The sequence below is a fragment of the Castor canadensis genome, chromosome 3 (assembly GCF_047511655.1).
Source record: "Castor canadensis chromosome 3, mCasCan1.hap1v2, whole genome shotgun sequence".
Taxonomy (NCBI): Eukaryota; Metazoa; Chordata; class Mammalia; order Rodentia; family Castoridae; genus Castor; species Castor canadensis.
In genome coordinates this window covers 33,443,805-33,471,687 of record NC_133388.1, presented here as the reverse complement: position 1 = coordinate 33,471,687, position 27,883 = coordinate 33,443,805, and the positions used below count along the sequence as shown (strand labels likewise).

General features: G+C 35.9%; 1 protein-coding gene and 1 non-coding gene across 15 annotated transcripts in view; one reads left to right on the top strand and one right to left on the bottom strand.

Moving 5' to 3' along the window:
• Numb (NUMB endocytic adaptor protein) overlaps window positions 1-27,883 on the bottom strand; it is a 137,815-nt gene that overhangs the window by 98,877 nt on the left and 11,055 nt on the right. The window lies entirely within an intron of this gene.
• LOC141422033 (U6 spliceosomal RNA) lies at window positions 15,233-15,338 on the top strand. The gene has a single exon (XR_012446701.1). It is a non-coding gene; the product is annotated as a U6 spliceosomal RNA (small nuclear RNA).

Here is a 27,883-nt window from a genome sequence, read left to right as displayed (position 1 = left end):
GAGCAACCTAGGCTCTAAACTGCATACATGGTCAGAGTCTAAAGGCTCAAAATAATCATCAAGAGCATAGCATCAAGAGGGTAACTTCCCTGAACAATAACATAAGCCTTCAAAAGATCAACATACTTCAAAAGAATGCCCTGGAACATTAAGACTCCTATCTGTAACATTTCTCATATTGTTAATTTTCATAGGTATGATTATAATATTGAGGTTATATAGAAACAAATTTATAATGTTTTCTTTGCAGGGGCTGTTGGGGCTTGAATTCTGGGCTTCATGCTTGCTAGGCAGGTGCTCTATCATTTGAGCCAGTCCACCAGCTAAAATGTTTATTAAAGTATGATTTTTTTTCTTACATGATAGATGATGAAGTATAGAGGACTGAATTAGGATGTCTGCAAGCTATTTTCAAGTAGTCCATATAAAAGAGAATACATACATACTAGAATACATATAAAACAAGTATGAGAAATATAAAAACTTACTGAATTATCAGTGGGGAATTTTTAGAAGTCCAACACAGCATTCTGTCAACATTCTTGTTTATTTGAGAGGTTTCATAATAAAAACTGGTGCTAATGTTAATATCCTGGTTTGGGCATTATCCTACAGCCATGTAAACCATTGTGGGGAACTAGGTAAAGGGGACATAGGACTTCTCTGTCCTCTATTATAACTTCCTATGAATCTAAAATAATTTCAAAATAAGTTAAAACAAAAATGTTGGAAAGACTTCCAGTTTGGTAATATGAAATAATACATACCTCCCTTTATCTTCCACTAAACTTTAAAAACTCGTACAGAATGCATGAACAGCTATTTGAAGACTGAAAAGCAAACATCTAGAATTCCAATTATCAGGCATCAACTCTGCACTTAGAATTTTTTCCCCCTCCAGTATCCTCTACCTTGAACTCAATACAACCCAGAACCAAGAAGTGAACACTATGATGCAGGCAGGGAGGAGAAACCCTCTAGTTCTGCTCAAGGCCAGAAAAAGGAACTCCTAAAAGCTCAGAGAAAGTGTGGAAAATCCTTGGGTATTTTTTTACTCTGTTTTCTCTTCATGTAGTCCCCAGGTCTGTATTGGGGGCAGCAGAAGCAACAAGATAGTCTGGAGATAGAAAGCCTCCAAAAACAAAATTTCTGAGAAAGAGAAACCTTTCCTCTCTGATCAAGAGCCCTGCCTCCAAAGCAGACAGGCCAAACCCCATTATATTGTTTGTTTGTTTTTCTTCTCCAACTGTCAGAAAATGACCTCATAAAGATGTCTTTGAACTACTGGACTCAACCTGTGTAAGTATGAATTTGGTACTAATTAGCGTAATAGGAACTTTGAGAACTGAGATAATGGATAAAACTCTACCCAGATCCAGGATTGACTACTAGATAGAACACATGTGGGATAATTTTAAAGTCAAAATCATTACAATTTTACAAATAGGAATCTCATCAGAAAGTAATGTTAAGTAAGCCAGGTGCCAGTGGCTAATACCTCTAATCCCAGCTAGTTGGGAGGCTGAGATTGGGAGGTTTGAGGCCAGCCTGAGCAAACAGTTCGTGAGACCCTCATCTCCAAAATAACCAGAACAAAATGGACTGGAGGCTTTGCTCCAGCAGTAGAGTTCCTGCTTTCAAGCACAAAGCCCTGAGTTCAAACCCCTGTTCCACCAAAAAAAAAAAAAAAAAAAGAAAAAAAGTAATGGTAAGTAAGAGCAGCACTTAACCCCCAATACAGTGTAATTTATGTCTCCCAAAAAACCCATTTTGCATTTTAAAATAATCTTTAGGTCTGGGGGGTGTTGCTCAATGGTACAGCAACTTAGCATGCACAAGGCCCTGGGTTCAAACCTCACCACCACAAATCATCATCATTACCATAATCATCATCTTTACATAATCATGTATTTTTACAGGGTCCTTATCATTTACCTCCTTTCATGGATTACATAAAGTGTTGGACTAAACATTCACCATATTTGTACTTTTTTACCAGCACTTAGATTTGAATCAGGACCTCCCACTTGCTAGACAGGCACTCTACCACTTGAGCCACACCCTCATCCCCATATTTGCAATTCCTATTGTGTTTCAGGAGTTTTTCTTGTTCTGATTCAAAGAATAGTATATGTACATATTTAAGAAATTTTTATTCATTCAGGTGCAGGCCTTGTAGAATGGAGTCAAAAGTATTCAATAGATGGGAAAAAGGTATTATCAGCAATTAATCTACTCTACAAAAGTAAGCTAAAAACAAATGCTTAAAACAAAAAACAAGCCATGTTAAATGTTTAAGGTTTTATATATATATTTGCATTCATATGCCTATTATTTGTTATTTGATATGATATTGTACATTACCAATAATCACTATTCTCAATCTATGCCTACTGTAAAACATCTTATCTGGTTTTTAAATGCAAAATAAAAACAAAACAACAGCTTAGGGCTGGGTGTGTAACTCAGTAGTAAAGTATAGAAAGCATGAGGTCCTGGGTTCATCACCAGAATCACAACACAAAACAAAAAAACCAGTTTACTAATTACTGTACCTTTTGAACTAAAATAAAGGGTTTCACAAAATCAGTTAATTCTGACCATTCACAGTGAGAGTTAGCAAACCTCTAAAATTACTTCTGTTGTCACAATAGATGGTTCAGTTATTTTCCACTGTAGAACATCTATCTACCTTTGAGTATTAGAGAAATAGTGCTGGGCCAACTCTGCTAAATTATACTCATTGACTTAAATCACTTAGGAATGAGAAAGCATCTAGACAGCAAGAAAATTTTCTGGGTCTAAGAGATGAGATGTTTTCTAGAACCTATTTTTCATATAATGTTTAGAAAATTATCTAAAAATATAACATTATATACAAATTGGGTATTTGCTATTTTCAAACCTGTCACAAGCAACTTATATCATTGGTAAATATGATCAATAAGACAATCAAATACTCTACAACTATGTAAGTTTTCTTGAACCACTGGAAAATTTTAACTGCCAGAAATTTAACAGTTAAGATTGTTCAGTCCTAAAAAAAATCCGTGTTTTTTCTTAAAGGAAGCAAAACAGATAAAACAAACTTGATGTATGTAATGATTAAACTGATGTCAGTTTTTCAAATTTAAATAAGTTTCTAATTTGAGACTTATTTCCAAAATAATTCTCAAATTATTAAAACAGGGGAAGAAAACTCAAGTAGACTTTAAACCAAGGAGCATGCTCTCAAAAAAAGGGAGGGAGGGAAGGAAGGAAGGAAGGAAGGAGGGAAGCAGGGAGGGAAGGAGGGAGGGAAAGAAGGACAGAAGGAAATCCCCAAGGTATAAATCTTGTATCTCATCTTGGTTATAAACTTTTGTCTCTACTTTTGATTACAGCAGTACTGCTCTGTTGATACAAAAGAAAATTTAAAATCTATTTCTTTCTTTCTATTTAGATATTGTGATGGTCAATCTTGAATGTCAATATTGAAAACTACCTAGGAGATCAGTAAAGTACACTTCTGAGTACTTTACTGTGGAGAAAAATCCATGGAGGATTTTCCAGAGATCATAAGTATGTGTGACAGCAACTAAAGGAGAAAAAACCTGCTCCCTCTTTTGTACCATCCAATAGGATGGGGGCCTGGATGGAACAAAAGGTGGAAGGAGGAAGCCAGTCAACAGCTCCAAGTTCCATTCTTCCTGAGCAAGTGCCATGGACATCAGATTCCAGCTTCAACGTTCTTCACTCACACCAGTGCCAGGGGGCTTCCAGGCCTTCAGCCTCAGACTGAGGTTGCATAATGGGTCTTCCTTATTATGAGCTTCTGGCTTCTTGGACTGAGCCACTACTGGATTCTCTGGCTGTCCAGTGTGCAGAGGGCCAATCAAGTAAGCCAATCTAATAAGTCCCCTTTTATAACTCAGTAAGTATAACTAGATAGAACAGACATGATAGATAGATAGATAGATAGATAAATTAGTTCTGTTCCTCAAGAGAATATTAATACTGGCATCTTATTTTCAAAACTGTACTCTACTAGGCAAGAGCACATCAAATTCTTATCAGACCCACATCACAATTTCCTGCAAATATTCCTTTTTCACATAATACATACTATTTATATTCTTTATCTTAAAAGTAATACAAATGGAAAAGGACTGGAAGAGTGGCTCAAGCGGTAAGAGCACCTGCCTAGTAAGTATGAGGTCTTAAGTTCAAACCCCAGTAGCACCAAAAAACAAACAAACAAACAAACAAAAAAACCCACAATACATTTTTTAAAAAATGGCTACAACAGTAGATTCCATTTCATATGCTCATCTTACAAGGTAATGTTGATATTCCTTCCTTCAAGTAGTAGGGTTTATATTCTCTTCTTTCTCCTCAAAACCTGGGTAGATCTTTATAATAACTACCTAAACCAATAGAATAAAGTCCACTATGTGACTTCTAAAACTAAGTCAACTAGACCATCCCCTTTGCCTTCCTCTCCTGCAATGCTCTCTCTTGGAATTCAGCCATCATGCTATGAAAAAGCCAAGCAACCACCAGAAGAGGTGTAGTGTAGGTACTCTGGCCAACAGCCAACAGTAGCCACTAGACAGATGAAAGAGCAAGCCTTCAAATGATTACAGTATTCAGTCACTATGTCACCCCAACCTTCCAGCTATTCCAGCTCAGGTTACATGTTAACAGCATCCCCATCAAAAGAGTCTTGACCAGACTGCAGGTACATGAGCAAAATAAGCAATGCTTTAAGGGCTGGTGGAGTGGCTCAAGTAGTTAAGAATGCCTGCCTAGCAAGCATGAGGCCATGCTTTCAAACCCCAGTGCCACCAAAATAAATAAATAAATAATGCATTAAGCTACTAAATTTGGTAATTTGTTATGAAAAAATAACAAACTCATAAATACAACTTGGAAAATGCACAAAAAGAAAAAAAAATACCCCTAAGTTTCACCATCATTAACATTTTGACACATATTTTATAATTAAGAAAATGTTTTGTCCCATTCACCTAAGATTTCAAATGCTTTATTTTTACCAAGATAAAATTTTAAAGGACTAAAATTTTAAAGGCAGTCAACTATTTTTCAACTAACCAAAAACAGGAAGGGAAAGTTAACAGGTAAACACTCAATTCACTTTTCATATCCTCCACTGTCTCTTTCACTGCTGCCCCACCAATATTCCAATCTATGGATATGTGTCAAGATCTCGGGTTGCAACAACAGAAGCACTGCCAGTCTTTCCTGGAAGAAGTTGCTTAAGCCTCAAATCTGAAATTTTCAAGGAAAGGAAATCCTAAATATAGACAACTCTTTTTAATTTCAACCATTTACAGCACTACCTCTATAGATGATTGGAAACTGATAGTCTCTTAAGGTACACAGAAGTAAATACACAGCTTTCACTAAAAATGGAGTTGGATAATGTGGATTCACATTCCAGTTTTTTGTTTGTTTGGTTTTTTTGAGACAGGATTTTGTTATCGTTAAGTAGCCAGGTAAATCCTCCTGCTTCAGCCTTCCACGTAATGGGATTACAGGCATATAAACTTTTCTTTTCTTAAGAGCTACAGAATCTTGGTTAAGTCACAGATTCTTTGTGCCTAATCTTCTGTGCCACATATTCTCATGTAATGAAAATGGAGGAGATAGGATCAAGATTTTAGAGTGGGAGTTTGGTTCCCAAACTCAGTTATCATTCTGCCTTGCTGTAAGAACTTTGATACATCTCTGGGCTCAATTTTATCATCTCTAAAAGGAGAGGACTGAATTAAATAGTGGTTCCTGAAATCTAGTCCCCAAACAGGTGCCAGACATGACAAAATAATGAGTGTAAAGTTACCAACTGTGCTTTCTATAAGATTGTCCTTTCTACTTTGAGGTTAAAATGACTTCTTTTTCAGAGAATGTGACAGACGGTAGTAGTTTTTTTTAGTGTCCTTCAGATTCAAAATAAAAAGCTACAACCATATGTAAGAAATCTATTCTATTTTTAGAAATTCTAGTGTCTATATGATTTCCACAAGCTCTAAAATCCCTTCTACTTCTAATATTCTATAAAACTCACTTGCTACTCGACTAATATTTATTAAGTACCTATATGTGACAGGTACTATCACATATAGGTACTTAATAAAGTCTAGTTGCCAGGTAGGCAATAAAAAAAAAAAATCAGTCACAGCTCTAAAAAAGTTCCCAATCAAGTGGGGAAACAGTCACAAACCTCAATACAAAATAATGGGTAAAGTCTTCTACTAGAGAATATGAACCTTGTTGACATATATGAAGAAGAATGGTAGCAGGTATTTCTTAATTTAGTAGGGGCCTGAGGATGTAGCTCATAGTAAAGCACGTACTAACATATATAAGGCCCTGGGTTTGATCCCCAGCAAAAATCAATCAATCAATCAAAAAAATGAGATTTGGAGTGAGTTTTGTAATTGAACCTCAATTTCCTTACTTGCAAAACAGGAATGATTACAGATATCATAGTGTTGTGGTAACTGGATGCAATGATAAAAATACATGGTCAATCCACCAAAAATTATATACTTCCAGGAAACAAATTAAAAATTTATTGTTTTAAGAATGATCTAGGAGGTGGACATACAGCTCAGTGGTAGAATGTGTGCTCAGCATGCTCAATGTCCTGTATTCAATTCCCAGCACCAAAAAAAAAGGAAGTTTGAGGTCAGCCTGGGGGGAAAAGTTAGTGAAACACCATCTCATTCAATGAAGCAAGGCATGGTGGCATGCCGGTATCATCCCAACTACACAGGAGGATTAGAGTCTGAGGCCAGACCCTGAGGCAAAAAAATGAGACCCTATCTAAAAAATAACCTAAAGCAAAAAGGGCTACTGGTGTAGCTCAAGCAGTAGCCACTTACCAGCCAGCATGGGGCCCTGAGTTCAAACCCCACCACCAAGAATGATTTAGTGCAAAAGCATTTTTTAACAAATATTTTTTAAAACACTGTAAAATTCAGTGATGATTTTCTCTACTAGCCTATAAACAGGTTAAAGTAGTCAGCGAGTTTGTTCCATTTTCCTAAGCACCTACTATACTGCCAAGTAAATAATAGGTATCAGTAAACTATTTATTTTAAAAAATGACTGATTGAATGAATTAATGAATGTCTTCCCTATTTTTATAGGAATTAAAATTAAGTATCTGAATGTAAAATTTCTTAGGATTTTTATTCAAAAGTAATTTTTGTAGTGTATTTTAAGTGATCACACATATTTAATAGAATCTAAATATGCACACATCTGTTTTAACAAGCTAAATAACTTCACCACAGACAATGCAATAATGTTCCTGAATAAGACTAGTAGCAGCTAACATTACTGGGCACTATTTGCCAAAAACCATGGCAAATTTTCTTTCTGTGGAGCATTTCATTTAATCCTGACAACACCCCTTATAAAATGAACCATTAATAGTCTCATTACACAACTAGGAAAACTGAGTCATGGGGAATGCAAGTGACTTCCAAGATCTCAAAACTACTAAATGGAGGGGCTCGCATTAAAAATAATAATGAAATAAATCAGGCTGCCTAACTCTAAAGTCCACTTTTTAGAAAATATTTTAGCTAAATAACTTTGTTTTTAAAAATCAGTTTTTACCAGAATGAGGAACATTTGCTCCAAATGATTTTCTTTTTATCAGAAGAAAGACTCCTTTTATTATGTGTGCTAAACACAAATATATGATACAGTGCTTGCTCTCAAAGGTCCTTCAGTGCTGTGTCATTATACTAAGCAATCACACCATAGCTTAGTAATAGGGTGATTGCCTAGCATGTGTGGAAACCCTGCCACAAAAAAAAAAAACAAACTAGTCACACCATAATTTCACTGTTTTACATTTAATTACTTCAACATTGGGTTTTTCATTTACTATTAATTGTAAGTACTATTACTTTTGAGTTTTCATATAAGGAAAGGCTTATATGTCTTAAAGGAAAAAATGAATTAAAAACTGAGATGCATTAAAAAGTTGTTTTGCATGGTTATCTACTTTCAGATAATGAATTTTAAAAAAACACAAAACAAAGGACTGGAGGTGTAACTCAGACGTTGGAGATTTTGAGGCAAGCCAGAGGCCCTGAGTTCAAACGCCCCCCACTGCAAAACACACACACACACACACACACACACACACAACACAACAACACATGAATTGCATTTCCAATAGATGCTCTAACAAAACAACCTCAGATGTAATTTGCAAATTGTATTTTTTGTCAATAATGTGTTTCAGTTCATTTCTTTATTTGCCTGATTCTTATACAGACTGTTTTTGCTGTTTTACTTTCAATTTTAAGAGTTGTATTATAAAAGAGAACTAAATACCAACAAAACAGAGAAATAACAATAGGTATAGCAAATGCTTTTCAGATATGCAAGAAACCACATTAGTTGTGAAAATACCTGACATATTTGATTAAAATTAACACTGAAGTAGACAATGTAATTAAAGCAACATGTAAAGTTCTAAGATTACATTTCACATTCTTTCAGGACTATTTCACATCTTTCTAACTATACAATGACATATAAATAAGATCTCCTTACTGTCTTATAACTATTTTCAAGGAAACCAATATTCCAAATACATTAGTCAAGGATATAGAAATTATGGGTGAAAGCTAGATGTGGTGATGCACACCTATAATTCCAGCACTGAGAAGGCTGAGGCAGGAAGATCTTGAGTTTAAGACCAACTTGGCCTACACAGACCCTGTCTCAAAAAAAAAAAAAAAATTACATGGCTGGAGGAGTGGTTCAAGCAGTAAGAGCAACTGCCTGGCAAGCATGAGGCCCTGAGTTCAAACCCCAGTACCGCAATAAATAAATAAATAAATAAAATATATATGTGTGTGTGTGTTAGTAGAAATTACTCACCTATTCTATTCTAGAATTAGAACAGGCTATATCCTGTATTAAGGAAGGAATATAAAAATGGACTATTTCTAAAATAGTACCAGAAATAACAATATCTAAATTTCTAAAAGAAAAAAAAAAAAAAAAAGCATAAAACCACACTTGAAAACACTAACAATATGAATTCACAGAACTCAACTAAATAAAAGGATAAAAGGTTGCTGGCTCAAAGATTAGTTTGCCAAATTTTTCCCCATGGATAAATGTTCAGAATCATGTAACATTTTATACCACCTCAAAAGTTAAAGAGTTTTTTTTTTTTTTTTAACTAATGCTATAAAGGTAAGTGAGCATGTATATTGCTTATACTCCAGGTAGTTGTCACTAGGGGAATAGCACAGAAAAGCACAATGTTTAAGCTTTATCCAGACCTGGAAAACAATTTTGACATACTTTTCACACAGAATATGGCCAAGGAAAAAAATTACATTATCTGGTAAAAAACAAAACAAAACAAAACACCTATTCCTAATTTTTTTAGAATTACTCTGCCAGGTAAAAGTACAATGAGTAGGAGAAGGGGCTAAGAGTGTAGCTCAGGAGGAGAACTCTTGCCTAGCATATGCAGAGACCACAACACCCTACCCCCCCCAAAAAAAAAAAAAGATGGGGGGAAACCTTTCCAACTACAAATTAAGTCCTCTTGGTCAATACTTTACTCTTTCTGTCTCTCCCCCCTCCCACCTGCACCCCCACCCCTAGTGCTGGGGGATCCATCACAAAGCCTCCTGCGTTGGTAGGCAAAATGCTGCAACACTGAGTTATAGCACCTGCCCCAATAACTAACTATTACAAATTCCACTTATCTGACGAGGTACTTACTTTCATCACACCTGAAATTCTTTCTCTTTCCCCTTCAATATTCAGCATGCCAACCCCTGTACCTCTTCCAATGTTTTAGACTAATTTGCCATCCAACCTCAACTATGGATACTATTCAAAACATAGTTGTTAATGATATTCCTCAACACCCCCCCTTAATGTATGAACATTAATACATCTTATATTTTCACTTCATCAAGGCCAAGTGTGATATGCAGCTCACAACTCCAAGCTTGTGCTGCTGGATGCAAACTCTTCTCAAAATGATAGCAGGATATTATGCTTCTTTTCTTTTGATTATATACTACATCCTTGCTATTTGAAGTGTGGCTCACAGACCATCAGGAAACACCTATACCCTTGTTAGAAAGGCAGAATTTCAGGCACTATTCTAGATCTGTTGGAGGAGAAACAGCATTTTAACAAATCCTCTATTCATCTACATAGGAAATTTTGAGAAGCACTGTCTAGTTCACTTGCAGGGTCCCTTCCTGTATAGCTCTTCATTTCCCATCTGATACATAAGAAACCACATTCTCTTTTTTTCATGCATATTAAGATCCATCAAAGTAAAGCAGAGAATTTTTAAATAAGATTACATAGTTTCTTCACAATTTATTTTTCCTAAAAGATCATAAACTGCAGGCAAATACTTGTAGAGATAACCTATAAACATCCTCCAATTATTAAATCTTTGGCTTTTATATTTGCTATGCAAGCAAAATTCTATCTAGGGAAAGGGAAGCTAAAATATGATATTGCCTACATTTAAAAATGAAAAATATGTTACTTTAAATGACTTGATCAAAGTCACAAGGCAGGTTCACTATTAAGTTTATAAGGCTAACAACAATGGTGCAAATAATGTGTACACATATATGTACGTAAAAATGATGACTGTTGAAACTATTCCAGGAATGGGGGAGGGAGAATAAAGGAGAGCAGTGGAGGGGATAAATTCAAGTATAATGTATTTGATACACCGTAAGAACTTTTATAAATGCCACAATGTACCCCCACCCAGCACAATAAAAAAATAAAAAATAAATAAGGCTAACAACATTTTTATCATCATTATTTCATTATTATATCAGGGCAAATGACAATAACACTACTTGCACATACACACTATCATTCAAGTAGCTGACAAACTCAACTGTCCAGAAGAGATGTGCACTCAGAGCTTAAAGAACACTAATGTTTCCTGTACTAGAAAGAATCAGTACATAAAAATTAAAGATTACAAGGTATGATTAATTTCTTCATAAACTAAAAGAAACAAGTGCTTTAAATCCTTACCTAGCTCAAGCTGGAATACGTGAAAGAAACAAAAGGAAAAAAGTATGAAAAAGAAAAGAAACATTATAGAGTAGGTAGAACAACAGAATACACAAGAGACAAGAACACTTGCCTAACAACATGTACCAGGCCCTGGCCCAACACCAAAAAAAAAAAAAGAACAAAGATTGTAAGTAATCAAGAGACCCTGGGGGTAGGGGCAAAAATGATAGACTAAAACTAAAACTCAGTTCAAATAAAGTTTTGATTCCTCATTTACCTTGTACATCTCATTTTCCCTAACTACTGACAATATTAGATCTAATATTGTACCACTGATACAATTAATTCACATGGAGATTTTTATATCTAAAAAATTGTCTAAAACTCTGTCAATTTTATGGAAAAAAAAAAAAAGTAAGGGTAAATTAGGGTAGGGGAAAGACCACCAGAAATAGAAATCATGAAAAATTTGACCACAAAAATATATAAATCTATACTGCAAAAGGCATTATGAAGAAGCTTAGGGTACAAATGACAAATTGCAAAAATATTTTTAAAAAGATTTAACACCCTAAGCTGGGTACCACTGGCTCAGGCCTGTAATCCTAGTCAGGAGGATCACATTTCAAGGTCAGCCTGGGCAAATAGTTCACCAGACCCGATCTCGAAAACACCCAAAACAAAACAGATTTGGCAGAATGGCTCAAGTGATAGAGCACATACCTGCTAGAAAGTGTGAGGTCCTGAGTTCAAATCCTATACCACAAAAAAAAAATTTAATGCCCTTAATATATAAGGTACTCTTACAAATCAGAATATATATGAACACACAACTGACAAAAAAGTCATAGGCACAAAATGTTCAATTTTGCTAATGCAAATGAGTAGCATATAAAATTGACACATACTAAAAACGTCAGTAATATCTAGCATTGTATAAGGTATGGGGAATCTAGCACTCCTATCCACTATTATGGGGCCATAAAAAGCTTTCAGAAAAATAAACACATTTCAAAACATGTTCATCCTTTGACCCAACAGTCCCACTTTTAGAAAATTTATCCTAAATAAGTAAGGGTACATATACATATATACAGAAAAGCACTTACTACACATCTGGCACACTGTACGTATTCAATAAATATTGGATGGATAAGTCAATTGTAGTGTTATTTATAACAGCAAAAACTGCTAGTAACTGCTATAACCACAAATAAACCATGGCATATCCATACAATGAAATGCTACACCACCACTAAAAATGATTATATATATCTATGATTATTAATTATTGGTTAAAAACACACCTATATAAGGACTAAGGATGTAGGTCAGTGGTAGAGTGCTTGCCTAGAAAACACAAGGCCCTATGTTCAATCCCCAGGGCACATGCATGAACACACACACACATACACACACATATAGGGGCAGGGTGTGGTGGGGTACAATTGTAATCCCAGCCACTGGGGAGGCTGAGACAGGAGGACAGCTTGAGCCCAGGAGTTTGGGGCCAGTCTGAGTATCACAGAAGACTCAGTATCTTGAATAAATGAATGAATGAATGAATAACAAACAAAACACACCCATAAAACAGTAAAGCAACTTAAAATATTTACTGAAACCTTACACATAGAATTACCATATGACCCAGCAAAATTCTACTTCTAGTTATATGTCCAAAAACATTGAAAACAGGGACTCAAACATTTTGTATAACAATATTCATGGCATGACTGTTCACAAAAGGTAGAAGCAACTTATGTGTCCATAAATGAATGAATGGATAAACAAAATATAATATATACATACAAAAGGATGTCATTTGGTCTTTAAAAGTAATGAAATTCTGACAAATCTTAAAGACATTATAGTAAGGGGCAGAGGCATGGTTCAAGTGCTAGAGCACCTGTCTAGCAAGCATAATGCCCTGAGTTCAACCCCCTCCCATGCCCTCAAAACATAAATTATGTTAAGTGAAATAAGCCAGACACAAAAGGACAAATAATATATTATTTCATGGATGTGAGATACTGCCAGTAGTCAAAATCAAAGAGACAGAAGCAAAGAAGAACAAAAAGGAGGGGTAAAATATTATGCGACAAACTTTCAGTTTATGTGATTAGGCTACTAATATGCTTTCATTATTATAACTTCTTCAAATCAACACATTAAAATAAACAAATAAAAATAACTCCTAAAGTCTTCACTCTAGTCAAACTTTACCAATGAATTCAGAATCAAACCTTTAATTAAAGTAATATTTCTTTTAATTTCAGATATATCAATTAAATTACCTTTCTTCCTGAATTTCAGTTTTGACTTGGAGAAGGGATGAATCTTGTACACTACTGTCTAGTTTTATTTTTTAGGAAAGGCTTAGTATACTATTCTGCCCTTTAGAGATGTGTCTAAGATTGTGCTTGTTGATAAATTATCCAACTTCCTTAATTCTCCGGTTCAAATAATACCACTCCACTTCCCTTTTCCTCTTACATCAGGACTTGAGTATGCCCTTGGTTTTATTTTTGTCTTTTTTTTTTTTTTTCCCTTCAGTGGGAATGGGGTTTGAACTCTGGGCTTCACACTTGCAAAGCAGGTATTCTACCACTTAAGCCACACTCTCAGTCCAATTTTGCTCTGGTTATTTAGATATGGCAGTCTCACAAACTGTTTGTCCAGGTTGGCCTTGAACTGTGATTCTCCTGATCTTAGCCTCCCAAGTAGCTAGGATTACAGGTGTGAAGCACTGGTGCCCAGCTTTCCTAATAATAATTTTCTTCACTGTATAAGAATTCTTCCTTTGCTAAAGCTAGAAATTGGTTAAGCTTTTTATTATCACATTCAGCTTCACTGTGTCATGAAAACAATGGTAGCCTGGAGGCCATTTTGGGACCTCACCTTTCTTAAGGGTCCTAGTTCTTAATGAGAACAGAATTTCGGTGAGGTATTGAGCTGTTGAAAATGTAATTTTTGTGGCCACGATTTTAGGGCAGGATGGGTGCGGCTTTGGTATTCAATGAGCAAGGAGGAGCCAGGAAAACCAGACACCCCACAAGGTATGGATACAGTTCTGTATGATTTTTGAAACATTTCTGCAGAGCTTCTAATAGGTAAAAAACCTGCTTGTGGCTGGTTGAGTGGCTCAAATGGTAGAGCTTCTGCCTTGCACATGTGAAGTTCTGAGTTCAAACCCCCGGACCACTAAAAGCAAAAAAAAAAAAAAAAAAACCTAAAACCTGACCAAAATAAAAATCTTGCTAGTGTTTACCTGATCTACACCCTAATTCTGTTTTACTTTTAAACACAAAAAGACCTTGCTTGTTTGTTTGGTTTTGGGCAGTACCAGGGTTTGAATTCTGGGCTTTCCCCAAGCACTTTACCATGGAGCAATGCCCCTAGCCCCCCACTTTCAACATGGTTTTAATAGACATTGAATTTTCTAGGAATGTAATTTATGAGTAAACTGAGGACAAACAGTACTTTGTTTTGTTTTAGCCCACCTTTCTGTTCCCCTTTTCCCCAAGGGGATCTTTACTTCTGTCAGAATTATGGTTGTCTATGTCAACATCTCTACCTCAAGTACCTTAAATCCTCCTTCACGCACACTATTAGATGCCTTTTTCCTAAATCACTCCATTACAACTTGCATAGTGATGTTTCTATGACATTTGTACACACCACACTGATTTCAATTATTAGCTAATGGGAAAAATATACAATACAGTTTAAAAAGAGTATCAATTACCTGAGTATTTCTTTAAAAGCTACTGTAAAGATGAACAATAAAGCATTTCAGAGCTGTTTTTTTTTTTTAATTTGCAATTCATCATGAAAATCCTCTACTTCAAGGTTGCTAGGGTATAAGTTAAAATGAAATGTCTCACCCAAATGCACCAAAACACACCACAATTCTCAGACATATTTGCAGAAACTGAATATAGATTTACAAGTATTTTGGAGTCACTATAAAGCTAGCTGTATAAACACAGAAACCAACAAAGAACTTCAGGACCCACTTGAAAACATAAATAGCTATCATATATATGGCACCTGCCACATGCTGGGCACTGTTGTAAGAATTTATATATGTACGTGTGTTTATAATTTTATACAACTAAGAGACAGGGGTTATAATTATAATTGTAAAGATGAGAATCTGTGGATTTGAAAGATTAAAAAGGTGCTTAATTCAGCAGCACATACACTAAAATTGGGAAAATATAGAGAAGATTAGCATGGCCCTATGTAAAGATGACACATAAATTAGTGAAGCGTTCCATATTAAAAAAAAAAAAAAAAGATTAAAGAAGCTTCCAGTCAAGATTGCATAATAAATTCACCCAAATAACAGTCTTACCTCTTAAGTGCATCAAGCAGATAAATAATGCATAGCTGACTCAAAAAATAATATAAAATCAGGTATGGTGGAGCCCTCCTATAATCCTAGCGGTTAAGGAGGTCAAGGCAGGAGGAGATGTCAAGTTTGAGGCCAGCCTGGACTACATAGAGAGACCCTGTCTCAAAACACCAAAACAAACAAACAAAAAACCCCAAAATATAGCCTAGGTGTATGGCTTTTAAGAGATAATTCCCAGGAATGCTGTAGGACATTTCTAAACCAAGCAACCTGCTAACTCTGTAACTTTATCTACAATATCCATAATATCATCAGTATCCCTGAAGAGCAGGAACTCTAAGGTTGGTTCTAGAACTAGGGTCCAAAGGGAACTATAAAAGTGCTATACGAGTGGACCCAGAAGACAGTGAAAGCTAGCTAAGTCTCAAAAATAGCAGACAACTAAAGCTGCTGTTAAATCCTAAGAGATATTTCATTCTCCATTTCCTGAAAGTATGACTATTAAAAGACTGTTTCCAGGGCTGGCAGAGTGCCTCAAGCAGTAAGAGTGCCTGCCTAGCAAGCACGAGGCCCTAAGTTCATACCCCAGTACTACTCCCCTCCCCCCAAAGAAGAGTAAAACAGTGAAAACAAAAAAACAGAAATAATCAGAACAGTAATTTCGTATGTAAATATCACAATGTATCCCTGTATAACTACTACATGCTAATAAAAAAAAAAAAAGAAAACTGACTAGTGGTTGGGGTGTTATTTGACCGCAAAGAGCAGAAAGGAATTTTTTTTAGGTGTTCTGGACCTTCTATATCTATTTTATATCTTAATTGTTATGGTGGTTACATGACTATGTGTTTTCAAACTCAGAAGGGGTAGGATGCAGCTCAGTGTTGAGTGCTTGCCTAGCATGTATGAGCCCCTGAGTTTGATTCCCAGTACCAAAAAAAAAGAAAGAAGTATACACTTAAAAAAGTGAATTTTAATATACATATATATATATATATATATAGCACCTCAAAATTCTAGCTTATAAAATATTCCCATATTTAAAAACATTTTGAGAATTAGTCAGAATCAAATCAAAATATTTTGTTTGCTTTGGAAGAGGAGAAAGTGGTTGGATAGGCATCACTAACATTAGTAAAATTCTTTGAAGTCCTTGACAACATTATAGAAATGCTAAATATCTTTATACTTAGTGAACATTCCCATCATGGTTTAAAAGGATATTACACTGTTACAGGAGCCCAAGAGACTTTATAAAGTATATTCATTTTACAGATAAAGAACCTGAAGCCTAGGCAGATTAGCTGAAGTCTTACAGCTAGTTAGTAGCAAAGGTAGGTGTAGAATATGTTATGAAGTACTAATTCTATGCTTATTTTACTAAAATACACTTTTTATTTCAAGATACTCTCTCTGAAGTTGTCTTTTTTTTTGGGTGGTACTGGAGTTTGAACTCAGCGCCTCACGCTTGCTAGCCAGGCACTCTAGCACTTGAGTTACACCCCAGCTCTTTTGGGTTTAGTTTTTAAATAGGGTCTCACGTTTTTGCCCTGGTTGGCCTGGACCATGACCCCCCCCCCATTTAAGTCTCCCCAAGTAGCTAGGATAATAGATGTGTGCCACCAAGCTCAGCTAATTTGTTGAGATGGGGACCCTGATAGTTTTTTGCCTGAGCTGACCCTGAACCATGATCCTCCCAATTTCCACCTTCAGAGTATCTCTGATTAGAGGCTTGATTGAGCCACTGTACCTAGCTCTAGAGACTATTTTTAATTTCTTTTCAGAACTTTCAATTGTATCATCCTAAAGCTGGAAACCACTCCCTTCCTAATGGTAGGAAAACTCTATGTCTGCTTGAATAGGAGGGCTAAATTTAAGAGGTTCCACATCATTTGTTTGCTTAGACACCATCAACAAATTTAGATGTAAAGACATGTTTGCTTAATGGTGGGAAATTTGTATGCTTATTTTTGTAGTTATCAAATATTATTTGCTAAAAATAGGTTTTTATAAAACGTTTTGTCTTTTAAAGGTTTACTGGCAACATAAAGGAGGTTTAAGTACGTTAGGTTCTTTCTGGTTATCTTAAGTGAGGAGGGCTTACTGAGATGTGACAGAATACTGGAAACAGTCTCTTTTTTTTTTTTTGAAAACATAGAGTTTGAACTAAGGGCCTCACACTTGCTTGCTAGGAAGGCACTCTTACCATCTGAGTCACTCTGCCAGCTCCAGTAGTCAATTTTCTGTTCCTTATAGTTTTGCCTTTTCTAAAATATCATCAGAAACAGAATTGTGTGTGGCCTTTTGAGTATGGCTTATTCCATTTAGCATAATGCATTTAATATTCACCCATGTAGCTGCACACAGTGCCAAATAGTATTCCATTGTATGACTATACCAGTTTCTCAGTTTATCAGTTGAAGTGCATATGGGTAATTTCTAGTTTTTGGCAATATGACATCAGCATTTAAGTTTTTGGGTGACATAAATTTTCACTTCACTACAGTAAATATCTAGAGGTGGAACTGTTGTATTATTATGGTAAGTGTACATTTAATTATATATGAGAACCTATCAAACTCTTCCAAAGAGAGTATACCAATAATGAATACATTTTTGAATGGTTTTAAGGAAAAACCTATGTCACAAATTTCCCAGAAAGATCCTAAATATATCCAGATATTTATCAGAGGAAATTATTTTCCTGTGTCCTATTTAAAGAAAGTAGAAGTTAACAAAGGAAGTTGACTGAATAGTATTTGTAGCTAGGTGCCAGTGGCTCATGCCTGTAAATCCTAGTTACTCAGGAGGCAGAGATCAGGAGGATCATGGTTCGAAGCCAGCCCTGGGCAAACAGTTTGCAAGAAGACCCTATCTCAAAAAACAATCATAAAAAACAGCTGCTAGTGTGGGTAAAGGTGTAGACCCTGAGTTCAAGCTCCAGTACTGCAAAAAAAAAAAAAAAAAGAAAAGAAAGAAAGAAAAGTATTTGTATTTATCACTGAGAGTTTTTTGTTTTGTTTTTTGAAGAACTGGGGATTGAACCCAGAACCTGGCTAGGCAAGTACTCTAACTCCTTGAGCTATACCCCAAGCCTTATTCAGACAAACATTTTTTAATAGACTTTAAAATATGTCATTTTTGAAATTACATGTATAAGCCCTATACATTACTGTGGGGGGAGAAGGATGCATTTCAATCCATTTGGCTAAAATATGGGTTTAAATTATCTATTTAGAATGGCAGTTTTCAAATGTGTTAAGGCTATACAAATTAGATATTCTATTCAGTTTGAATGTACATACGAAAAAAGCAGAAAGACGTATTACAATAAAAACTTTGTTCCTTCCAACTCACTTGTTCAACTAGGCTCTTAGAAATAATTCTTAGTTTTTAATGAGACCAACTTATGAAACTCTCCACTTTCTCCCTATTAGTCTCTTAGTTTCATTTCCTTCTTTATCCAACTTTGATTTCACAGTTCATCAATATAATCACTCCTCTCACTCAATTCAGCATCTCCCATGTCTCTCCCCTTTACATTCTCCAACCAAAACTACAGTCAACCTTCCCATTGACTGACAACAAGAAAGCATGGTGAAAATTATGAATCCAGGCAGACTGATCATTATCATAAATTCAAAACTAGCAACCTCAACCACAGCAATACTACTCTACAAGTAGTGAGAATGTTTCTTCAACCTTTAAATAAATATCTAACACTGCTTTTAACTTAAGACACTTTCCTTAAGAAAATAGTAGGGCTAAAGATATAGCCCAGTGGTAGAGGGTTTACCCAGCATGCACAAGACCCTGGAATTGACCTCCAGCACAGCAGGAAAAAAGAAAAAAAAATTACTTTTCCTCACAGCACACACTAAAGTCTAGCCTCACTTAAGTGCCTCAAAAATTTAGACTCTTTCCCACTTTGAGTTTTCCCACATGTAGAAAATGCACAGTGCTCCTTTTAATTCTTTATATCAGTTTAAATGTCAACCCTAAGTGTGGACTTCAACAAGGTCAAAACTGACTTTTTCTGAGCCAGGCGCCAGTGGCTCATGCCTGTAATCCTAGCTACTGAGGAGGCAGAGATCAGGATCGCAGTTCAAAGCCAGCCCAGGCAAATAAGTTCAGGAGACCCATCTAGAAAATACCTAACACAAAAAGGGATGGTGGAGTGGTTCAAGGTGTAGGCCCTGAGTTCAAGCTCCAGTACCTCAAAACAACAACAATAAAAAAAAAAAACCTGACTTTTCTGTTATTCTTTCATCATGGCATTCAATTCATTATTTTCACTACATATTATTAAATGGAAATTTTCCTACATATTTATCTTCTTATTCTATATTTCCTTCCACTATATCAACTCCATGAAGAGAGCTCATTTAACTGTGAGATTGCTAAATGGATTCAATTTAGATACCACTGAGGACCCAAAACATACAAGGAATTGCAGTAGGAGTTGCAAAGAATAGGTGAAAGTAACAAGGATCCTGTTCCTAGTACATACATACTCTATTTAGGGACATAAATTCATACTATAATAACTATTATATAACAAATGTACCTATGATGTAAAGCAGACAATATACCATATAATACTGGTACAAAATGCTATAGAATCAGAAGAAATAAACTGTGAAGAAAGTGATACAATAGCCAAGTTATGGAAACAGCCAAGATGCCCCACCACTGATGAATGGATTAAGAAAATGTGGTATCTATACACAACGGAATTTTATGCAGCCATGAAGAAGAACGAAATGTTATCATTCGCTGGTAAATGGATGGAATTGGAGAACATCATTCTGAGTGAGGTTAGCCTGGCTCAAAAAACCAAAAATCGTATGTTCTCCCTCATATGTGGACATTAGATCAAGGGCAAACACAACAAGGGGATTGGACTATGAGCACATGATAAAAGCGAGAGCACACAAGGGAGGGGTGAGGATAGGTAAGACACCTAAAAAACTAGCTAGCATTTGTTGCCCTTAATGCAGAGAAACTAAAGCAGATACCTTAAAGCAACTGAGGCCAATAGGAAAAGGGGACCAGGAACTAGAGAAAAGGTTAGATCAAAAAGAATTAACCTAGAAGGTAACACCCACGCACAGGAAATCAATGTGAGTCAATGCCCTGTATAGCTATCCTTATCTCAACCAGCAAAACCCCTTGTTCCTTCCTATTATTGCTTATACTCTCTCTACAACAAAATTAGAGATAAGGGCAAAATAGTTTCTGCTGGGTATTGAGGGGGGGGAGCGGGAGGGGGTGGAGTGGGTGGTAAGGGAGGGGGTTGGGGCAGGGGGGAGAAATGAACCAAGCCTTGTATGCACATATGAATAATAAAAGAAAAATGAAAAAAAAAAAAAATAAAGTGATAAAGTCCTCGTGAAAGAAGAAGGGTCTACTATGGCTGGGAAAGATAAGGAAAAGCACTGAAAGCAGACCAACTAGCATTAATAAAAAGACATAAAGGGGGAAAGCAAAGGTCATCAGGAAAAGTTAGTAAGATTAAGCCAGGTAGAGCACAGAGGAACTATAAAGTCCAACAGCAATGTCTGGACATTCACTAGGAAATAGGGAAGTGCTCAGTAAAGGTGCTATAGTGTTCAGCCATACCTACTATAAAACAAAAAGTATTTAAGTAAATGGAAATTAATGTCCTTTTGGAGTCTAAATTCCAAATGAGGGCACCCAGATAGAAAAACAGTTTTAAGGTAAAACAGGCTCATTAACAGAATGTTTCAAGTCAGGCACCTGTGACTCAGGCCTGTAATTCTAATTACATGGGAGGCTGAGATCAAGAGGATCTTTGTTCAAGACTAGCCTGGGCAAATCATTTACAAGATCCCACCTCCAAAATAACCAGAGCAAAATGGACTAGAAATGTGGCTCAAGTGGTAGAGCACCAGTTTTGCAAGTGCAAAGCCCTGAACCCACCAAAAACAAAACAAAACAAAACAAAAAAACCCAGAATGTTTCAGCCTGGCATAGTGACTCAGGCCTATAATTCCAACACTCAAAAAGCTGAGGCAACCAGGCACCAGTCACTCACACCTGTAAATCTTAACTACTCAGGAGGCGGCGATCAGAAGGACTATATTTCAAAGCCAGCCGTGGGCAAATAGAACCTTATCTCAAAAAAAAAATCTATCACAAAAAAGGGTGGTAGAGTGGCTCAAATGGTAGAGCACCTGTCTAGCAAGTGTGAAGCCCTGAGTTCAAACTCCAGTGCTGCAAAAAAAGAAAAAAAAAAAAAAAAAAGCCCTGAGAAACAAAAAAGACTAAAGCAGGAGGACTGCAAGTTTGAGGCCAGCTTGGAAGTGTGTTTCATTAATTTCACGTGGAATTCATCATGACTTAAGTCATGAGGCCATGGGTTCTGGGTTCCCCTAATACCAAGGGGGAAAAAAGGATTATATTCATTATATTATTCACTGTAACTTTCAGAATAATTAAAAATATTTCAGTATCAAAAAAATGTTAACGATCCAGTCCAGTACCATCACTTTATAAAAGAAGAAACAAAGATCCAGAGAAGATATTTAGCGAAATCATAAGAGTATGGCAGCACAGGAGTTCAACTTTTATGATTTATTTATTCATGAATTTGCATTCACAGATTCAATACATAAATGTTCCATAACCCATGATGTTACCCATAATATACCCATGAAGTTACCTATGATAACAATATAATAATACAAAATCATATGTAAGGGAAGAGAAGCCACAAAAAATTTGATGAAATAGCCAATACATACCTTCATTTCCTTTTTCCTTAGATTCTCTTTTAAGGAAACTGGGCAAAAACTCTAACCCTCCCCTGGAAAATTAGTCTTCTCTAAACCCAAAATAATGGCAGAGTTTAGTTCCATGGTTTCAGTATGCAAAGAATTTGGGAAGAAAAAAATTTTAACAACTATCATTCTTGTGTCATAGGAATTCATAAATACCTACGAATATCAAGTAATTAGGTAGTGCTATATTAAGATCAATTATTAGGTCAAATGCTTTTCATCAATTTCATATCTCAGTTTGTTTCTAGAGAATGTTAACTTTAAATACTCATATTTAGATATTTTTCACAAAGATCAGTTAAATGCCTGAAAGTAGTTGCTCCAATTGTAAGATGTAATTTAAGGTACGGAGAAAAATGATACCTTCACTAGGAAAGCACACAGTATCAAGTTACTAAACTGTCTACCACCTGTTAATTCAGATAAAACTTTTGTTCCATAAATCATTCCCAGGAGTATCAGTAGTGAAGAGAAAAAGGCTAGTATGGAGCCTATATGTAAACTCAGAAATTCCTGCTTAAACTTGAGCCATCATTACTAAACAACGATATGTTCAAAATTGAAGGCAAAATTAACTGCACTGACTTTAACCACTTTAAGCACTGAAAGTTAGAGTATGAGATCTGCAGCCAAACCACCTCAATTTGAATCCCTGTTTCTACCACCTGCTCTATGATCTTGGGAAATTTTTTGTCCTCTGTACCTTAGATTCCTTAACTAGAAGATAAGGACAATAAAAGTACCTCATGGACTTGTAAGGATTAAATTAGTCAGTGAATATAAGGTACTTGGAACAATTCCTGGAATACAGCATTAGCTGTTGCTTATACTAATATTTCTGTTATCATATAATGCTTTGCTAGACTATCACTTCTCAAAGGTGGCTCAAATACAAAAGAAGTTTCCCAAGCAGATCATTCAATTTTAATGTTTCTGAATCAATGAATGATTCAATATACTAAATCCAAAAAGTAGCTCTAACAACTGTAATCCCAGCTACTCAGAGGGAGTAAATAGGAGCATCCAGGCCAGCCCAAGCAAAAAACATGAGACTCTAAAATAACAAGAAAAAAGGACTGGAGGTGTGGCTCAAGTGATAGTGCATGCTCGAGGCCCTGAGATCAAAACCCAGTACCACCAAAAAGTAGCTCCATAAAACAGCCTGAAGTCGTCTTTTTGTCATTTAACTTATCAAAGTTGCTGTTAATATTCATCAACAGCAAACATCTACTTTCCACCAAAAAGTCAGTAGGAATTACAAATGATATATGAAGCTTAAGAAAATTTTGGGATAACTGCTTTTCATTTTACTTTTAATTACAAATTAATCTCTGATCTTATAAATCAAATTAATAAGTCTGGATCCATACATAATAAAATACACTGAGGCTTTTAAGATATTTGTAAGCAGGCCATGGTGGTACATGCCTATAATCCCAGTGTTGTAGGCTCATGCAGTCTCTGATGAGAAGATTCCCAAATTCTTTGTGTCCACATGGAAGCATCCAGGCAGGACACATGGGTGTAGTAAGGAAGGTAAAGGCACTTATTAAAGATTAAGGAAAAGGGTTACAAAAGGCCATGGTAGGGCCAGGTGGAAGGGTGAAGGAGAGAGAGCACCTTCCTCTTTTCAGGTGCTTTTAAAACCTACACTAACCTATGGAAAGCAGGGTGGGGGGGGAAGCTAGGTGATTCCCAACCACCAATAATGATGTGTGGGGAGGGGCATGGGTGGTTACTGAGCTGAGGTGGGGGTGGTTTGATCTGTCCCAGGGCCAGGGTGTGAATAAGCTATACACATTTGCAATTGAAAAGAAGGCTCAGAGAAAGACTAGAATGTTCAACTTTAAATACAATACTAAATCATATATGCTTTAAGACTCCCAAACTTTTCCCTTTTCCTATCTTAGCCTGCCTCACCACCACTGGGAGGCTGAGGCAGGAGGATCTTGAATTCAAGGTCAGCCAGGGCTACATCTCAAAAAAAAAAAAAAAAATTTTTTTTTCCCTAGAAATTCCCCATGTATGAAAAGGAGACTGATTGACATTGAATACTGTGATAGAAATGGTTATCTCAGGAATATAAAGCTTGAACTTGAGGTAAACTAAACAGTTAACAAACTAGTGTAGAGCTTGTAATTTTCTATTGATTATGGCTTCCTCAATAAAAATAAATGTATAAAACAAAAAAGAATCCTACTCAACAATAAAAAGTGAATTAGGGACACATGCAATAACATGACCAAAACTCAAAAACATGTTAAACACAAGAAGCCACATAAAGAATGTAAAAATCTAAGAGTAGACAAAATCAGAAAGTAGCTGGGGAATGGGAGGCCAAAACTAACTTCAAAAAGACATGAGACAACATTCTACTCATTATTTGGGTAGGTTAAGTCCCAACTTTGAAGATGATACATCTTTAAACTCCACCTAAGAATCAGGGATCAACCAAAAGAAAAATAAAAGAGTAGAAATAAGAAACTCAACTTTAATAAGGTGCTGGTGGCTCACACCTGTAATCGTAGCTACTCAGGAGGCAGAGATCAGGAGGATCACAGTTTGAAATCAGCCTGGGCAAATAGTTCAAGGGACCCTATCTCAAAAAAACCCATCACAAAAAAGGGCTGGTGAAGTGGCTCAAGATGTAGGCCCTACATTCAAGCCCCACTACCACCAAAACAAAAAACAAACAAACAAACAAAAACTTCACTTAAAGGAGATACTTAATGATCTTTATTTTTGGTATTACAGATTAGAACCCAGGGTGTTAAAAAAAAAAAAAGAACTCAGGGTGTTGAATATGCTAAGCCTGCACTTTACCACTGAGCTCGCCACCCCAACCCCTGTGATATTTTAAATGTTCAGCTAGTGATTGACTATATGAAAATTTTAGGAATGGATGTGTGGCTCAAGCGGTAGAGTGCCTGCTTTGTAAGCATGAAGCTCTGAGTTCAAACCCCAGTCCCACCAATAAATATATAACTTTCAGAAACCAGTTTTTACTTTCTCCCTATCATATCAGCAAATATTTTTAAATGACAGTATTCCTGACAAAGCTGTGTATCTTAGTTTCATACATTGCTGACGGGAATGTAAACTGGCACAAACTATCCAGAAAGCAATTATACAACGTTTTTGTTCTCTTGAAAACCTTAGAAATGTTAATACATCTTGACTTCGTAATTGTACTTACAATAATGTTCTGAGAATACAGAAATGTGAACAAAGATTTACATTTAATATTCACTGAAGTATTGTTTATAATATTGGAAATTAATAATGTAAATGAACACTATGAAAACTGGTCACATAAATGATGATGTATCCATTAATGGAATACTCTTCAACTGTTTTTAACTGTTTTCCAATAATTATAATGATATTAAAATGCATATCATATGTTTAAAAAAGAGTAGATTCCTGAATGGGTATGGTGGTACATGTCTATAGTCCCAGCACTCAGGAGACAGAGGCAGAATCAATCATGAGTTCAAAGCCAGCCTGGGATACATACAGCAAGACACTGTCACAACCACCCCCCCCCCCCCCCGCCAAAAAAAAAAGACAAAAACAGGTTCCAGAAGAAATATGTATAGGTATACTAAAAGTGTGCATGAGGGAAAAATAGAGATAATAAATGTTAATGTGCTTTTCAAAACATTTTTAATTAACACATAATAATTATACAGTATTCATGGGATACAGTGTGATATTTTGATACATGTATACAATGTGCAATGATCAGATGAGGGTAACTGGCATTCCATCACCTCAGACATTTACTCTTTATTGGAAATACTCAGTTTCTTCTCTACTATTTTGAAATATACAATATAGAACCAAAAATATGGTTGAAATATATGACCACAGTTAATCTACTGTGCTAGAGAACATTAGAAGTTAATCTTCCTAGTCAACTGCACCCTCTATTCCCATTAGCTATGTTTCTCCATCTTTCCCTATTAGATGTGACTTTTTTTTTTGGACTGGAGTTTGATCCCAGAGCCACACACTTCCTAGGCAGGCAGTCTACCACCTGAACCAAAGCCCTAGTCCTAGATGTAATTTTTAAAAAATGAATCAGGAGCCAGTATCATAGAAACTATAATTAATTTTACATAGGCTTCATTATAAGAACACAAAAGGTACTCTTCACTAACTAGGTTGGGGGAGGGAGAGTTGGACACCACAAGAATAAGAACATTTGTTCTTTGGGAGGCTGAGATCAGGAGGATTGCCAGCCCAGGCAAATAGTTCGCAAGACTCCATCTCCAAAAACAACCAGAGTAAAATGGACTGGAGATGTGGCTCAAACAGGACAGGGTCTGTTTTGCAAGTGTGAAGTCCTGAGTTCCAACCACAGTCCCTTCAAAATAAATAAATAAGAACATTTGTTAAAGGAGTACACCATTAGTATTATTTCATATCTGAATATCTTATCCAGTGAAGTCAAAGTCCTTCTGTGTATGCAAACAAATCTATAATCAAGAAAGACTTGTGGAATTCAGTGCAAACATAGGTCAAATATATTTAATCTAATGTAGGGAAAATAATTAGATGATTTAGGGATTTTTCACAAGACTGAGCTCATTTCTTTTACAAAGCAACATAAAAAGGGAAAGGCACCATGCAAGGTCAAGCGAGCAACCTGGTTTCCCAGAAAATTAGTTCTTACTTGGCCCCATATTCTAAAGAAACAGAACATGGATCAGACATGGGGTGCACGCCTATAATCATGGCAATGTGGGAGGCGGAGATAGAAGGATCATGGTTTGAGGCCAGCCCAGGCAAAAAAAGTTAGCAAGATTCTCTTTAAAAAAATAAGCCATAGCAGGAACCAGTGGCTCAAACCTATAATCCTAGCCATGTGGGAGGCTGAGATTGGGAGGACTGAAGTTTGAAGCCAGCCTGGGCAAAAAGTTCAAAGAGACACCGCCCTCTCCAAAATAACCAGAGCAAAATAGATAGACTGGAGGTGTGGCTCAAGCAGCAGAGTGCCTATTTTATAGCACAAAGCCAAGTTCAAACCCCAGTTTTACCAAAATAAAAATATATTATGTATATACATACACACTATACACATATGTACACATACCACACACACATATAATACATGTAAAATAATTAAAAGGCCAAATAATTAGGGCTGGGGATGTAGCTCAATATTGGGAAGAGCACATGCCTAGTCTGCACAAGGACCTTACTTTGATTCCCAGCACTGAAAAAAAAAAAAAAAGGGAGCTCAATTTAGAGTTAAATTTCCTATAAACAAGTAAGTTTCTTTTAAAAAGCTGGGCATGGTATTGCAGACCTGTAATTCCAGCACTTGGGAGGCTGAGGCAGTACAAAGTTTAGTTCAAGGCCACCCTGGCCTATCTCAAAAAAAAATTTTTTTTAAGCTAAGTAAATCTCACAAGTTGAAAAATGATATTCTTTTATTTTATTTTCATAATTAAAAAGAATGATGTGCTATTTCTAATTTTCAACCAGGAATACACAGAAAAAGTAAACTTTGATTTTAGTGATATTAATTCTGGACTTTAAATTTATCAAGGTTAATGGACTGAAGGTGTGGCTTAAGCAGTAGTACGCCTACTTTGCAAGCTTAAAGCCCCAAGTTCAAACCCCAGTCCCACCAAAAAATAAAATAAAAAATTTTTAAATAACA